This window comes from Schistocerca gregaria, chromosome 1 (genome assembly GCF_023897955.1).
Source record: "Schistocerca gregaria isolate iqSchGreg1 chromosome 1, iqSchGreg1.2, whole genome shotgun sequence".
Lineage (NCBI taxonomy): Eukaryota > Metazoa > Arthropoda > Insecta > Orthoptera > Acrididae > Schistocerca > Schistocerca gregaria.
This window is the reverse complement of record NC_064920.1, coordinates 73993744-74011543: the sequence shown is the minus strand read 5'-3', so window position 1 is coordinate 74011543 and position 17800 is coordinate 73993744. Positions and strand designations below refer to the sequence as shown.

Sequence of the window (17800 nt, the reverse complement as noted above, 5' to 3'; positions counted from 1 at the left end):
TGTTACTTGTATATACTCTTATCATCCTACTATTTATTGTTAGAGCAAACCTGTCCTTAGTTCGTAGTTCTTAATATGTACTGCTGCTTCTGTACCTTTCTGTTTTTAAGTAAAATATTAGAATGATTGTTCGAATGCCGAGAGCACTATCGCTTCAAGGAAAGCAAAGTACAAAAGTGCAACTATAATTATAGTTTCTATTTTGAAAGAAATATTATGATTTACATTTGTTTCTATTTTTCAGGAATGTCCTGAAGGTGTCGTTCACGAAGATTCCTTCAAGGACATCTACGCCAAGTTCTTCCCTCACGGAAGTAAGTAAAATAGTCATAATATTTTAGTTAACGAATATGATATATGAGTTCCCTTTTTACTCATGATTAATACAGATATTGGTTAATATATAATACTTCAAAACTTATAACCATTTATTTTACATCAAAATATGATATTATTAAGTATACATTTAAACAGAATCATGTCAAGTAAAGGCTGTGTCGCCACAGTACAGTAGTATCTGACTGTCACCTGAAACTCTTCTTATTGTGGCTCTGTTACCGCATGGCTTAAATAAGTGCAATAAATATTTCATGAATGGGTTAAAGTAATATCACATACTCTTCACTGCATGCATCCAACTCTAAAAACGTGGATGAACAATACAGTACGAAATCCTGCCCTCCTTTTATTATTTTTGAGATGCAGATGGAATAAAATAAAGTAGGTATTTAAGCACTGCATGCTTATATTTTCTATATTATTCATTGAGACATATTAAAATATTACGAAATGAATTAGATGAGTCTCAGTTTTTCATTTATCTCACTTACTATTAAACTTTTCCAGTTGCCACACAGAATATTCAAATAAGTAATTTGATTACACTCAATATCGTATGCCTTTATTTAAGCACTGACGTCAATTGACAATCATGGTGATATGTTTCATCTCGTATCTTCTTCCTCATCTTTAATGACAAATGAAGCAGAGACCTAGGCACTCAGATGAGTTGCCAATCGATTGCAAAGTAAAAAAAGAAAAAAAAATCAGAAGTCCATGCAAAGTAAACAACGCGAATGTTACCGAGAACCTCGTATCTAAATCGATTAACTTCGGTCATAGCTGGTGGCGTTGCAGATAGTGTGTTTGGAGAATCGGAGCAGCATTCTGATTGACTAAAGACTTTCTAACCAGTAAGTTAACATGGGAAACCATCAGATATGGAAGTACCTTCGAGCGTATTCCAAAAGAAATTAAAGTATCTGGTAGTTATCAAGGATGTTGCGTGACACAGTTAGCGTCTGATGCTGTTATATACTAACAAGTGTCAGCGTAAAATAATTGCAAATAATTGTACTTACATCCATGTCTGAAGCAGCAGATACTGTTGACGATCCGCAACTTTACTAAATATTTTCGAAATTAATTGTCTCAGTGCGAATTCCTTGACACAGGCTGTATTAGGCAAGGACCTACTATCTAATAGTGAGATGTGCAAATTTGTTCCGGACTGGGACTCAACCCCGGATTTCCAGCGTATCGTGAGCGGTCTCACATTAACCACTTAGGCTATCTGGACACGCTCCCTGGGGACCGACCAAAACTATATGTTACCCGGTCTACATCATTATATCATAGTCCACAAAATTCATCAGCTAATGCTCGCAACATCACTCAGGTTCTCGCAACAATGTACCGGTGTACACAGTGTGGCATATGTAGTTTTGGCCAGTCCACGGAGGATGCACGGATAGCCAGTGCTGTTAAGGCCACCGCTCACAATAATCCGAGTTCGAGTCCCGATCTGACATAAATTTTCATGTGTTACTACTGCGTATGAGCTCTATAACTAATACAGCTAATTTCAATGAACTTGCAGTCAGTGAATTTATTTCAAATAATTGTACTGAAGCGAAAGAAAACATGCAGATGATCGGTAATTGCTTAAACAAATAGAAAGTATTGCGCATATGGACTGTAAGAACGTTTCTGTTTAATTGTGCAGTTGGTAATAACTGGCTGGGAACATCAGGAACCCTTAAATATCCAAGAATGTTAATTGGAAGTGGTTTAAAGTGTAAAAACCGTACAGAAGTATTGGGAGTAAGGCAGATGCAGTTTCATTGGAACCATATCAAGAATATGTAACTAAACCTCCGTTAGAGTGTTTGCAGAGTACTGTTCGTCAGTCTGGTACACTTACCAGGAAAGATTAGCAGTACAGAAACTGAGGCATCAATGAAAAAAAAAATAGTGCGTTTCGTGGAGGTTTCGTTTGGTGGGAGCAAGAATGTTGCTGACGTATTTATTCAGCTCCAGCGATAGATTCCACAAGAGGGGTGGCGTGCAGCACGGATATGTTAACCGCTAAATTTCCGAAAGCGTCACCCTGTTCCATAGCCACTATAGTACGCCTTTGACGTGTCTTTAGTCTTGGAAGTAGCTGGCTCGAATCTAGGTGGTGGAATGAATCTTAACCAGCGTGTTTGACCAACTAAGGGAGCCATGGTGGCGTTCTTGATCACCAGACTTTGCGCCAATGTGTAAGCACCTCTTGTGCTGTTTCAGTATATTGGTACTGTTTTTATTACATTACTAACCATTTCCCAATGGCTTCACTCACTTTTGCATATAATGCACACTCGCCCTTCTCCCTGCCTCTGTGTTCACATCTTCCTCCTCTTGCCTCCCCAGCTCATCTCACCAGCTCTTTCTAGCTCGTCCTCCCCTCTGTCTGCTTCTCCAACTCATCATCTTTCCATCTATTTTCTGTGACCATATCTTCCTCCCCCTCCGTCTGACCCCATCCTCTTTCCCATCTCTCTTTCCATCTCCACATTTCCTTTTCATCCGTCCACAGCCCCTCTGTCTTCCATATTCCTCACGCATCTCTCCCTCCTCCCCTCCCTCTGTCTATTTCCTCCTATATCCATCTCAACCTCTCCGCATCCATGCTCATCAGCAAGTGTAGCCACTCAATACAGTTCAATAAAGCTGCCCAATACCACACCCATAACACACCTGTCATGCAGGACGGGCTACACATCAGAGGTTCGAAAACCATTCATTTGTCCATAACGTTCAGGCTCCAAGGAAAGCAAGTCAATAAAGCAGGACGGGACTGCTCCAGCAAAACACACCTGTCGTGAAGGGCACCCTATACACTAGAGACGGGGAAAAAATCGTTTTTCCCCATATATCTCCGATCGGAGGTTATAAACCCCATGTGGTCATACTCGTGAGGCCTGCTGTTTCTGTACCTAATTTGGTTGAAATCGATCCAGGGTGTTGGGATAAGATCCAGGATGCACAAATACACAGTGCTTCATAGAGAGAGTGGTCAGAAACAGTCTGAGAAGCTTGTAAGTTTATTGCAGGGTATTTTATGCCGAGAGAATAACTGTTAAGACAAAAATTCGTTACTTTTCGCCATTTGCTAGGTAATTAGCATTGAGGTTAGTTAATCAGACTGTTGCATGTGCAGATTCAAGCACACCAGAGAAGATGTCACCAAACGTATGCTTCATTTGGTTTCATACCAAACAAGAGAGTGATACAAAAATTGGACATGGTACATTAGTAAAGACTGAATCCAAACCAAATGCTGAGCAGGCTAGTGTGTCATCATCTATGCTGTGAGAACAGCTGACACTAATTGTATCCAGTACACCAATTGAATTTGCGTGTGCAGTGGCCTGATTGACTGGCTTCAATGTTAATTAACTCAGAAACGGTGCAATGTCCCGAATTTTTTTCTTAACAGTTATCTCTCAACACAACGTACTCTGCAATGCCCTTACAAGATTTTGAGACTGTTTCTGAGCACCCTGTATATAACAGATTAGTTCGCATTGCCTGTACCCTGTACACAACGTATTACGAAATGAAACGTGTTCGGTGCATTTGTATGTTCACCAATAACCAATCAGATCATGACACAGTTTACATCAGTCACTCAGCTCCCAACGGGACAAAGGCACCAATTGTTCACTACAACAACTCATATCTCAAAGTGTAAACCACCCTAGGTGAGTTCCTAATAACATATCACAAACTCGAAAATATACTCGCGTATTGTGAAAATCAGTCAATGAAAAGAGCTGATTGCTTTTATTTTTGATACTTGTGAATTGTAGGTGAATAACAAGGAGTAATTATTGGCCATTGTTTTAAGAGTAAGTTCAGAATACTTTTGCTAGTACTGTAATAAAGACTATGAGTACTGGCATCGTAATGTGGGCAAACACTTTTATACCCAAGACGCACAGTTCAGTTTGATAATGTTATTCAAGTTTCTCAGTGACGCAGCCACAGATATCCTAAAAGTAATACATATCCGCTTATACATAAATACCGTGAATAAACATAACTTTGCATTTGTAACTGGGTGTAGTGAACTTCTATAAAAATATTCGTCCTATTGTTCACAACATTCAGACCACATTGCAATACGCTGTCAGTCATTATATGACCACTTCCTGCGCAACATGATTTACATTTCGATGCGGCGCTGTCCAGCTCCTCACGTCAGTCCCGCTGATTGCCGCTTGTCCGTACCGGCGACAGTGAACAGCTCCGGTGAGGACGCTTCGAGTCAAATTACAAGCGCCGTCGCACTACTTAAATGATCATTTATTTCGTAAGGTTTGATGACCGTACAAATGTCCTGGGTGAAATTCCAAACCTCTCCGCAGTTTGCGCATGAGATACTAGAAACATGCTGTAGTATCACTGTTCACCTTTTAGAGGGCGCTGACGACGGTTGTTAGAGAGTCATGTTGAAGTTTTCGTTGTAAGCAGTGAAAGGTGTAAGTTTTAGATTTGTTGGTGGTGGCAGTTTAAAACTGGTGAAACTTTAATTGGCTCTGTATATTTCACATAATTAAATCGATGCCCTCCAAAACAAATATCAAGGAACTTCTTACCTACGAAATTAATTACCTGATAAACTCAATTTGTTACATCAAAATGCAGAAGAAGTGCTTAAACGATCATTGAGAATAATGAGCTAATGCCTTGGCAAATCTGAACACGGAATCTGGGACACGGTTGAAATGAACGCGCAACTGGATAAAAAATTTACATTGACGGAATTCATATCATAATTCCCGAAGGTTTGTGTGTAAAGATAGAAAGTATTACAAGAGGGTGGGCGTTTGCATCTACACTGATGGGACAAAGGTCATGGGATAGCCATATGTGCGTATGTAGATGGCGGTGGTACCCCGTACACAAGGTATAAAAGGGCAGTGCATTGGCGGACGTGTCACTTGTACTCAAGTGATTCATGTGAAAAGGTTTCCGAGGTGATTGTGGCCGCACGACGAGAAGTAACAGTCCTTGAACTTGGAGTGACACGAATGGGAAATTCCACTGCTGGAATCTTTAGGGAATTCAGTATTCCGACGTTCACAGCATCAAGCGTGTGTGTCGAGAATAACAAATTTCAGGCATTAGCTCTGACTACGGACAACGCAGTCGCCGATGGCTTTCACTTTCCGGCCGAGAGCAGCAGCGTTTGCGTAGAGTTGTCAGTGCCAACATACAAGCAACACTGTATGAAATAACCGCATAGGTGCCCGCATCTCGTGGTCGTGCGGTAGCGTTCTCGCTTCCCACGGCCGGATTCCCGGGTTCGATTCCCGGGTTCGATTCTCTGTCTCGTGATGGCTGGGTGTTCTGTGATGTCCTTAGGTTAGTTAGTTTAAGTAGTTCTAAGTTCTAGGGGACAGATGACCATAGATGTTAAGTCCCATAGTGCTCAGAGCCATTTCAACCAACCGCATAAATCAATGTGGGACGTAGGATGAACGTATTCGTTAGGAAAAGTGCGGCGCAATCTGACGTTAATGGGCTATGGCAGCAGACGCCGGACGTGAATGTCCTTGCTAGCAACATGACACCGCCTGCTGCGCCTCTCCTGGGCTCGTGACACTATCGCTTACACCATAGACCACTAGAAAATCGTCGCCACGTCAGATGAATCCTGATTTCATTTGGTGAGTACTTATGGTGAGGTTCGAGTGTGGCGCAAACCCTCCGAAGCCATGGACCCATGTTGGCAACAAGGCACAGTGCAAGGTAGGGGTGGTTCCATAATGGTGTGGGCTATCTTTACGTGGAATGGACTGGCTCCTCTAGTCAAACTGAACCGAGCATTGACTGTGAACTATTACGTTCAGCTACCTGGAGACCTTTTGCAGCCACTCATGTTCATGTTCCCAAATAATGAAGGAATTTTTACAGATGACAATGCGCGATGTCACAGGTCACAATTGTTCGTGAATGGTTTGGAGAACAGTCCAGACAATTCGTTCGAATGTTTGGCCGCCCAGATCACCTTACATGAATCCCAGTGAACATTTATGGTACATAATGAAGAGGTAAGTTTGTGCATAAAATCCTCCACATACAACACTTTCACAATTATGGATGTTTATAGAGACAACATGGCTCAATATTTCTGCAGGGGATTCCAGCGACATGTTGAGTGCACGCCACTTCGATTTGCTGCACTATTCCGGGAAGGAGGCGGCCCGGCACGGTATAATAAGGTATCCCATAACTTTTGACACCCCAGTGATGGCCAGAGTTGAAAGTATGTTGAACCTCTAACTGCTAACAAGTCTGCCGGCCACGGTGGTCTCGCGGTTCTAGGCGCGCAGTCCGGAACCGTGCGACTGCTACGGTCGCAGGTTCGAATCCTGCCTCGGGCATGGATGTGTGTGTTAGGTTTAAGTAGTTCTAAGTTCTAGGGGACTAATGACCACAGCAGTTGAGTCCCATAGTGCTCAGAGCCATTTTTTTTTTTTTGCAAACAAGTCTTGTGAGTGAATGTTGAAATTATTACACATCGTTAAAAATTACCCAGCTATGCGTACACTTCATCTCGCTGCTGGAGCTTGGTCTGACCATACAATCTGCAAATGTGGCTAAAGTGGCTGGAGAATCAGTTACTGGCTCTGTACCAACAGCTTGTGTCTCTAATTCAACGGTGAGAACCTCTCGCCGGCGAACTGGAGATGGCACCTGGCTGAAGAGATTCTGACCCCAGGTAGGACTCTTCGTCAACTTGCTGAAATACAAAGTCTGCCTGTGAAGCTTACCAGAGAAATAACTTCCTGCAGGTTACTTACGACAAGGCAGACCCTGTTCTCTATCACATAGTTTTGATTGGCTGAATGACAAATACTGCCAGTGCCAACCAGTTGTAAGTTGACTTAGAAGACATTGGTTTCGCTCCGTTACTCTCATTTCAGATAGTTTATCAGCTACGAATTTCGTTATTTGTGGCCCTTCAAAACTGTGCGCCGCACTCTTCCTCTGTCTAGGTTCGTGTTGTGGCCAATAAGGGTGGACTTCTGTAAGCACAGTCGTTTTTCTTACTTCCACTTCTACATTACTTAGGTTAGCCAAAACTAGCTGCTTTTCCATTTCGTGAAACTTTTAGGTTTTTGTGGGGGCCTGAAAGCGGTGGTGGTATCTCACAATCTTCAAATGTGCCATAAGCTTTCCTGTTCCCATTCCACTCTCTCATATGTTAAGTGCTTACGTGTTTCACAACTTCTGATTGACTGCAGAACTATCCACAATATCAGTTCTTTCGGGACTCTGCCAAAGTAGTGTGCACTCCCAGACCATACACAGCTCACTAAAAACAGTCTCCGCAGCCCCGCACAGCCTAAAGATACAATCTGCCGTGTGACTTTTAGTGCGTCCGGCGTGAAGTCAGCTTTCCTCAAAGTACCGTCCTGTCTGACCGCCCTGTCTGACCCTCGCACGTGTTCAAATGTCCCACTGGACCTTCCGTGAATTCTGCTGCGGCTGTTTTCCCTGCTTCTTCATGACCCACGGCGCATCCATCAAGTGTGAGGTGCTTTCATGAAAGCTTCTTATTTAGGTGTCCATGCAATACAATATAGGAAATTGAAATATACGCCATAGAGTACTGGCAATCACTCATATTATTCATAACTCCTTTATCAGCGGGAAGTAATTTACTCCCATTCGATTCGTCGTTTTGTTTCGGGTTTACATCATTTGTCGCACAATTTGGGAACAACGGTCGTGTAATAGCAGGTTGAGTACTGTTGGACAAGTGGCCTGCGGGACGTCAATTGCTGGTTGCCAGAAACGGTTAAAGCCAGCGCTAGAATATTTGTGCATGTTAGTATCAAAGTTTGTCAACTACAGTGTATGTGAATTATTCTGGCAAGTACACCTTCCATATTCATGCGTCGTGTCATGGAGGTAACAACCAGGCATTCTCCGCCGGTTACGGGATCAAGAAACATGGACTTAGATAATTCAGAGAAAAATCTGCTTGAGAGAGGCTACAGGCAGTGTGTAATTAGATTTCACGAGGGAAGACTTCAGTCCGTGTACCTTGTCGCAAGATCAGCAGCCAAACGCATCACGAACTGGCTACTTATACCCTCGTGAAAGAGACTGACAGCATCATTAGTGTGCACCAATGTTAGTTACAAGTAACTGTGTCAGTCATTATCAAAAGCAGAACTGAATACCCAAGCAGTGAGTTTTAAACGGATGAATGGTAAGAGAGCAGTGCGTTAGAACGTTGCGACAATATGTCACAAGGTATTACAAGCAGACTATTGTGGCTGAAGTATTAGTAACAGTATTGAGATTATTAGATAATTAAAACAGTTTTAGAACGGTGGAGATCATATTCTGTGTTCCCAGGTAGAATGTACGTGGCTCTCTATCTGATACTTATGGTGCTTGCTATGTTTGTACTTCCACAACCTTCAGTTAATTACAGGACTGGTAACTGCAACGAAAAGTGTCGTATGATCTATGTAAATATTTTGATGTACGTCCTTGTATCTGTAGTTCTGAGCGACGTGTCTGTCTTTTGAGGTATGCGGAATCAGTCTTCCGGAACCCACTCCCCCTCCAGACCACTTACAAAACATATGATGGAGATCTGTCAGTAGTATGGACACTTGACATCCCACACTGAGCAGATACACTTAAGGTACAACTCGTGCACACCGTAAGGCAAGCGGCCCTTGTTTGACGAGCAACAAAACCTTTTCTTATCTCTATGTTCCCGGTCCACAATGCCACACAGCTCATATTACTCTAATGCATAAACATCTCACGAAATGACCATGACCGTACATTTACCGAAATGAAGCTCATATCGGACCTTCACAGCACTCCTTTTTCCTCTCCCACACATATTTCGCATGTGGAACAAGAAAAGATGGAAAATAGAGTGACACACGCTACAGACTGCGAGGCGTCTTGCAGACTACCGATGTAAACACTCGTGTAGATGTACCAGCGAATGATGACGAATTATGGCTGTAGAAAATTAAATACAGCTAAAGGCGCAGGAAACTGTGATACAGAAATAAAGCGACGAATCTCTCTAGACCGAACTGCAGTGGTTAAGCACACTAATATCAGGTAGAACCGGTAAATACCCAAAACAAGTAAGATGCGCTTGGTAGAATCATTGGTGATACCCGTGTTCTTGTACGGCTGCGGGACAAAGCTAATGACGAGAGAGAAAGATTTTACACGTGCCATGGACAACACGAAGGACCAGTACTTACATTACAGAAGGACTTAGCATTACAAAAAGTATTGCTTCCCGTGTCAGCCACAGCATTTGCCTTTTCCTAGGGCACATTTTGACAACAGAAGGCAATAATGTAGAAAAGACCACAGTGGAAGGGAAAAGCGAAGACAGGAGCCAACGTGTAAGAGCAGCAAGTGGACGATTAAATGAAGCCTACTTCTTCACATCATATTAAGAAGAGCTGAAGACCGCTGTGGATAGAGACGTCTAGTTGAAGATTCAGTTACGTAAGAAGGTCACAACACGCAGCAATGAGTAAACCGACTAACGAAAATGAAAGAATACCCTTTGTAAGTCAACAACTCGGCCATGGCGTTTCTTCTGCCGGTTGCTCAGGCGGGAGGAAGTGACCCTCACGCGTCTTCGGATTGGGCACCGTGCTCTCGCACATAGCTTTCTATTACGGCAGTAGGATCCCCCGTTTTGTGGTGCTTGTGGTGTGCACACCCCTGTCCGTCACATTTTACAGACTGCATTTTATACCGTGATGCAAGGGCAGAAGCACAAGTTGCTGGGGATCTGCCCTGTGTTTTAGCTAATGATGAGACGTGTGTGTCTAGGGTTTAAAGTTTTCTGATGTGACTGGACTCTGGCCTAATCATTTAGGCTGGAGGTTTTAGTGTATTGCAAAGTGGCTGGCTCCTCCCTTTTTTCCTTGCGGTCAGCCAGCCACTTCCTTCAGCTGCATTGTTTTAGCATCCTCTACCACATTCTTCTTGTGTTGTCCATGTTTTACTGCTGACGGCGTGCTTCGTCCCACGTTTCGGTGTGGGTGAGCACATATTTTTCCAACCTTGTTATCTGTGTTTTACGTTCTGCTTTCTCTTACTGTTCTGAGTATTTTCTTCACACCCATCTCAATCTGTTACTGAGCGGGCACTGAAGACCTTGACGTCGTGCGCCGATGCAACCCTCTCCATCCATCCACCTTCTCAATCAAGCGTGATATCGTGTTTTACAAAGCAGGGACGGTAGTCTGCACCCCAGCATCTTTACCTTATACGACTCCAAATGCGACCATCGCGGTCTTTCCCATTAAGCACCGCCGACTCGTCGATCCGCTGTCTTGTTCTCTCCATGTAACCATCGGACAGCACTATTAAAGGGCCTTGCGAACAGCACAACACTGCCCCAAATGTTAACGTAGGCCTCGGAAACGGTGCGACTACTCGTCTTCCAGGTAGTGTGTTAAATCAACTCAAACAAGCATTGCAGCGTCTGCAGTTCTGAGGATGGGGAGCACGGATTGAAAAACTAAACGTATGAGAAAAAAATACTTCACTGTTAATTAAAACAAAACAGTAACTAGAATTCCCGAATGAGATTTTGAGTGTGCGCTGATATGAAACTTTCTGGCAGATTAAAACTGTGTGCCCGACCGAGACTCGAACTCGGGACCTTTGCCTTTCGCGGGCAAGTGCTCTACCATCTTTTTTTTTAATCTCATTTTGTTCGGTGTTGCTCATTGCATCTGCTCGTGGCGGATGTCGTAAGACATTCATTTAAGTTCGTTGATGATCGATTAACTCAGTTTTTTTTTTTTTATTACAGAGGGCAGGTAACCCTCTGACCGAACACGCTGAGCAACCATGTCGGCTCCATCTGAGCTACCGAAGCACGACTCACGCGCGGTACTCACAGCTTTACGTCTGCCAGTATCTCGTCTCCAACATTCCAAACTTTACAACAGAAGCTGTCTTGCGAACCTTGCAGAACTTGCACTCCTGGAAGAAAGCATACTGCGGAGACATGGCTAGCCACAGCCTGGGGGATGTTTCTAGAATGAAATTTTCGCTCTAAAGCGGAGTGAATCAAACATCCCCCAAGCTGTGGCTAAGCCATGTCTCCGCTATATCCTTTCTTTCAGGAGCGCTAGTTCTGCAAGGTTAGCAGGAGAGCTTCTGTAAAGTTTGGAAGGTAGGAGACGAGGTACTGGCAGAAGTAAAGCTGTGAGTACCGGGCGTGAGTCGCGCTTCGGCAGCTCAGATGGTAGAGCACTTGCCCGCGAAAGGCAAAAGTCCCGAGTTCGAGTATGCCGAGCTTACGCGGACGACTTGGCCCTCGCCGTACGTTCAGCGGCCGACTTACAAGCTGCGATGCAGTGAATTATCCGTTACAGTGCAGGGAGCGCTATGAACGTGGCAAAATCATGCGCCATGAAGATCGGCCGCGTCCTTCCCGCAGACTGCGTAGTCCCATTTCAACTGGTGGACACCCTTCGTTGTCTCGGATTAGTGTACACGCGAGACATTCGCCGCACATCGGCGATCAATTTTCGGGCGCTGCTGCAACGCATACGGGCCAACATACGAAATCACTTACTACGCCCGCTGAATATGTGCCAGAGGGTCACCTTCGTCAATACCCATCTGGCAGCCCGGATACCCCATATAGCGCAGATTCTGCCGATCACTGCGACAATGGCGGCCAGATTACAGGCGGCTTTTGGCTATTTCATTTGTTCTGGACACATCTTCAAAGTCCAGTATGAAGCTCTCACCTTACCGAAGCGGGATGGTGGCCTCGATCTGGTTAATGTGAGAGCCAGGACAGCGGCACTTTACACCAATACTATGCTCCGGTTATGGAAAAGTCAAAATGCTAGTTTTACTGGAATGTTGACCACCGAGCTCGCACCTGTTTCGAGACACCGACCGACGTCCTTGGCACACATCCCACCTCCGATGTCACATATCGGCCGTTTCTTTTTGGAGTACAGCTACATATGCACCGAGCTCACCAGGACCAGGAAGACGACCACCCGCGACATCTACCGCCTTCTCCGAAAGTCTCCATCCCGCAAATCCGTCGAAACACGTCACCCCCAGGTTTCATGGCCTACAGATTGGAAAACGATCCACCAACCATATCACGCCACTGACACCTCCTCTATGTGGTACTTTCTCGTCAACGGCAAGTATACTACACGACAGAAACTGCATCGCATCGCACTGGTGGACTCACCCCTGTGCCTCAAGTGCAATGTCGAAGATACAGATTTACATCGTTTTGAGTGTGGGCCAGCAGCAGCTGTCTGGACCCTCGTACAGAAGATTGTCGCTTTCTACCTCCGAGTACCACCACATCACGTTTCTCCCACCATGATGATATATCCCGACACGACCTACTTTCCATCGGCTAAGTGGCACGTCATCACATAGATCAGTGGCATGGCTGCCAACCGCCTCTTCCGGGACGACATCGTCGATCCGGCGGACTCTTGGACACGCCTCCAAGTACATCACCACACCCTTCGCCGACATCGATACTATCGGGCCACTTTCGCGAACTATTTACAGTGTATTTTCACCAACTCGCCTCAAAGCTGGAATCTCAACGAACCGTGCCAGCCAAGACTGGACGATCCCACGTTCCCCTTCCATGGTCAATGATAGAATGCATTTTGTTCTGATGGCGCGCCAAAGTGGAGCATGGTGCGGAAAGTATTGTTATTTTATTTCACTTTTCCTTTCTCCTCCTCTTCTAAGTTTTTTTTCTCCTTACACATGTTTATCCTTTTCACACATAGCTCTCTATCAGCAGCCTATTTGTTTTCTTCCTCCTGTGCTCCCCCCCACCAAAAAAAAGGCTGCTGATGGTGAGACTGTATACTCATTTACGTTAGCAAAAAAAAAAAAGGCCGTTGCGGAAATACAGCTACCTTGCATGTTTTTACATTTTCAAAGTATATTGTGTTATTTTATGAAGATCGTCGTCTTTTATTTTCATACACAAGAGGTTTTTATTTGTTTTCTTAAAAAAAGAACAAACAATGAAAAAAGGTGGTAGAGAACTTGCCCGCGAATGGCAAAGGTCCCGAGTTCGAGTCTCGGTCGGGCACACAGTTTTAATCTGCCAGGAAGTTTCAGTAACTAGAGTGTTCGAAGAGCACATGTAATCGCATCTGAGAAATCTGAATCTGCTGCTTGATAATGTTCAGTATTCGTTTACTTCGATGGACATCTAGGTGATAATCTGAGCACCCCCTTAGATTGTTTGCAGATGACGCTGTAATTTACCGTCTAGTAAAATCATCAGACGATCAATTTCAATTACAAAATGATCTAGAGAGAATTTCTGTATGGTGCGATGCATGTATTGTATACAAGGTATTCGAAACGTTGCTATTCAAGGATGGCTCACTTTTAGATGGCTGTCCACCTGAGGTGAACTAATATGTCACGTTAGTTCCTACCGCTAGCTACGTCTGCTCCCATACAAGGTCAGTCTACTTCTAGATCGTTACTCTGCAATTCACACTTAGTGCCTGGCAGAGGGTTCATCGAACCATTTTCATATTACTGCTCTACCGTTCCACTCTCGAATGGCGCGTGGGGATAAGGAACACCTAAATCTTTCAGTTCGAGCTCTGAATTCTTTTATTTTATTGGCTTGGTTCAAATGGCTCTGAGCACTATGGGACTTACCATCAATGGTCATCAGTCCCCTAGAACTTAGAATTACTTAAACCTAACTAACCTAAGGACATCACACAACACCTAGTCATCACTCTTATTTTATTATGATGATCATTTCTCCCTACATAGGTGGGTGTCAAAAAAATATTTTCGCGTTCGGAAGAGAAAGTTGGTGATTGAAATTTCGTAAATAGATCTCGCCGCAAAGAAAACCGCCTTTGTTTCAGTGACTGCCACCGCAACTCACGTATCATATCAGTGACACTCTCACCCCTATTGCTCGGTAACACGAAACGAGCTGCCCCTCTTGGGACATTTTCGATGTCCTCCGTCAATCCTACCTGGTGGCGATCCCATACTGCTCAGCAACATTCCAGCAGAGAACGGACAAATGTAATGTAGGCTGTCTCTTTAGTGGGTTTGTCGCATCTCCTAAGTGTTCTGCCAACAAAGCGCAGTCTTTCTTTCGTCTTCCCCATAATATTATCTATGTGGTCTTTCCAATTTAAGTTGCTCGTAATTGTAATTCCTAGGTATTTAGTCGAATTGACAGCCCTTAGATTTGTGCGATGTATCGTAAACCGAAAATTTATCGAATTTCTTTCAGTACTCATGTAGATGACATCGCACCTGTCTTTTTCAGTGCTAATTACCACTTTTCGTGCCAAACAGAAATTCTCTCTAGATCATTTTGTAATTGGAGTTTATGGTCTGATGATTTTACTAGACGGTAAATTACAGCGTCATCTGTAAACAATCTAAGGGGGTTGCTCAGATTATCACCTACATCATTTATATAAGTCAGGAACAATAGAGGGCCTATGACACTACCTTGCGGAACTGCAGATTTCAATTCTGTTGTACTCAATGATTTACCGTATATCACTACGAACAGTGACCCCATCTGAGAGGATATCACCAATCCAGTCACACAACTGAGACGGTACCCCATATGCACACAATTTGATTAATAGTCGCTTGTGAGGAACGGTATCAAGAGCCTTCTGGAAATCTAGGAATATGGAATCGATCTGAGATCCTGCAATCCTTTCCGTTCACAACACTCTGTATGTAGGTTACCTACAATGCAAATATTCCATGATCAATAAGAATCCCCGATGTAACTTTTCAAGTTCTACATTCAAAGAGAGGGCCAGTTTCACAAACTGAGGAGTCTTCAACAAGTAATGCAACACCTTTTTTTTCTTTTCTTTTCTGAAAGCAGGTAGGTTTGATTCATGATACCAATTCACAATATTATTCCACAATCTTGTAACTGGAAAACGTAATCTGACAGTCAACGTCATCTCCGCTCATTGCAACGGTCTACGCCACGTCAATGCGAGCGCCTATATGCCCCATAGTACCGCTCTAATGTTCGACGTCGCAGGCGACGTCTTCCTACATTAAATTTCGCAATTGCGAATAAGGACTACCATCAGCTGTAGACTGAAATGATGACAAAGAAAGTTTGTGCCGGACGGCATTCGAATCCAGATTTCCCGATTATTGCAAGCGGTCAACTTAGCATTTCACTATCCGTGCCCGACTCACGGCCAGAGTCTGACATTTATAGTATCTTGCTACATAACGGAGGTACGAGCACAGGTTGTACAGGTCTCTCGCAATAAGAGCGTTCGAGTCCGGGTCCGGCACAAATTTCCACTGTCGTCATTCCATTCAACAGCTGATGGTAGTCCCCATTCGTAATTGTGATTTCATTTAATGCGTTTCGTAACGGCTGTGATGGTTACAGCGACTGTCCCTTTCGACATGTATGCGTGTCAAAAGGAACTTTGCATCGTAATCAGAATAACACAGGCAATGCAATATCTTGCCTTGCTGTCGGAAGGTGCGAGATCCAATGAAGTTTTGTGAGCTATTCTAGGGAGCGCACGTTTGTGTGAGGTCTCGCGTTGTCGTGCAGAAGGAGAAGTTGGTTCAAGCTGTTTCTTCAGTTGCTTGAGGGTAACACAATACACTTCAGAGTTAATCGTTGCACTACGAATGAGGACATCAAACAGAATAATCTCTTCGTAGTCCAAGAAGACCGGCGACGTGACTTCATCGGCTGAGTGTGCGGGTTTGAACTTTTTCTTCGGATGAGAGGTGGTGTGGCCCCACTCCATGGACTGCTGCTTCCGGTCCGAAGTAGTGAACCCATTTTTCATCGCCTGTGACGACGTTCGGCAACACATTGTCACCGTCAGTCTTTAACGCTGCTCTTCGTGGTCTTCTGTTGCGAGGAACGAAGCCGGTACCCACCTGTGAGCTCCCCTAGATGCTCGACGACTATGTCTGCGCTACCAACACACACGTCCAATTGAGCGGCGAGATGTTCGGTTGTGGTACGTCGATCACTTCTAATGTCAGTGTCCGCACGTTCGTACACTGCACATATGAAAATGTTCTGGTCAGGGACAGATCTGACTTCGATTGCTTTGCTGGTGTAATTCGTTTTATGAATAGTTTCTCCTCTGGTACATTACGTCACTAGAGTCTGTGAATATTGGATTAAAAAATGAAGCATTATAAGTTAGATGCTGAATCTGGTTGTCTAGGGGTAACAATCGTATATTTTTATTGTATAGTTTTATGATGTAATTCTACATCTGTAGACGCTCCTCTTCGGATGTTCTTTTCTCCACCTTCTTTGCGCGCCACAGTGTTATAGGGGCTGTACTTTTGTACGTGAATGACGCCGCGAGCCCAACTTCCTTGCTGTCTAGGTTGATGTGGTTCAAAAATGGTTCAAATGGCTCTGAGCACTATGGAACTTAACTTCTGAGGTCATCAGTCCCCTAGAACTTAGAACTACTTAAACCTAACTAACCTAAGGACATCACACACATCCATTCCCCAGGCAGGATTAGAACCTGCGACCGCAACGGTCACACGGTTCCAGACTGTAGCGCCTCACGGCCACCCCGGCCGGCGGTTGATGTGGCCCTGAGATTTTCCAGCGAAAAGGCAACTCGCGGTTGTGTTGCATTCTCCTCGTGTAGCTACGTGTACTACTATGGAGCGGCGGTTACCTTTTATTTTTGAACACAGGTGACAGAGATCTTAAACATTTTGTCTTACGAGAGTGAGTGACTCCTCGAATATAGTCGCTGTGGTGTATAACAATTAAGCGGGCTGTCCCTCTTTCTGTAAAGTGACAATGTGAACACTGTTTTAGTTTCAAATGAACATCGAACAAATATAACGGTAAAAGTCACCTGCTATACAGTGTATGGCCATCACAGATTACTGTTTGCCGACACGTGTGACAGTACTGCTATGTTTCAAAGACTTTACAATATACCGTCTCTGATACGCCATTTTGTTAGTAAATTAATTTTTAATATGACACTACCGCTATTTTAAGTTAATGTTGAAGAACAATATATAAAGATCTATGTGTATGTTGTTCTTGTGTATGGTGTCGATAACGACTGTATCATTCCAATTCAGATGCTACAATAAAAAAAATGTGAGGCATGTTCACAGACTGAGCAGCGTACAAAGCTCCATCCTACCGTTCACGACAAATCGAATTCTACTTAAATGCTCCACGAACGAAGATTCAGATTTACCTCCATTAATCAGGTGGCAGTGTTTAGTGGTTTATTATGGTCAAAAGGGAATTAAGAGTAAGGGGTTTGGAAAAAAAAAAAAACGAATCTTGCAGTTCATAAGGTTGGTGCCAGAGTTTATTTGAGCAATATGATATTGGGCGGTTACTTTTACCTTTTACACATCGAGCATCGATTAGCATCGCCAATAGGGG

General features: G+C 43.9%; 1 protein-coding gene across 1 annotated transcript in view; it reads left to right on the top strand.

Moving 5' to 3' along the window:
* The first annotated feature begins 247 nt into the window (after positions 1-247).
* The window catches only part of LOC126284920 (calsenilin), a 208541-nt gene continuing 190988 nt past the window's right edge, over positions 248-17800 (top strand). Inside the window, exon 1 of the mRNA XM_049984186.1 lies at positions 248-314. The gene's annotated coding sequence lies outside the window, so the exon portion shown is untranslated. The remainder of the gene's footprint in view (positions 315-17800) is intronic.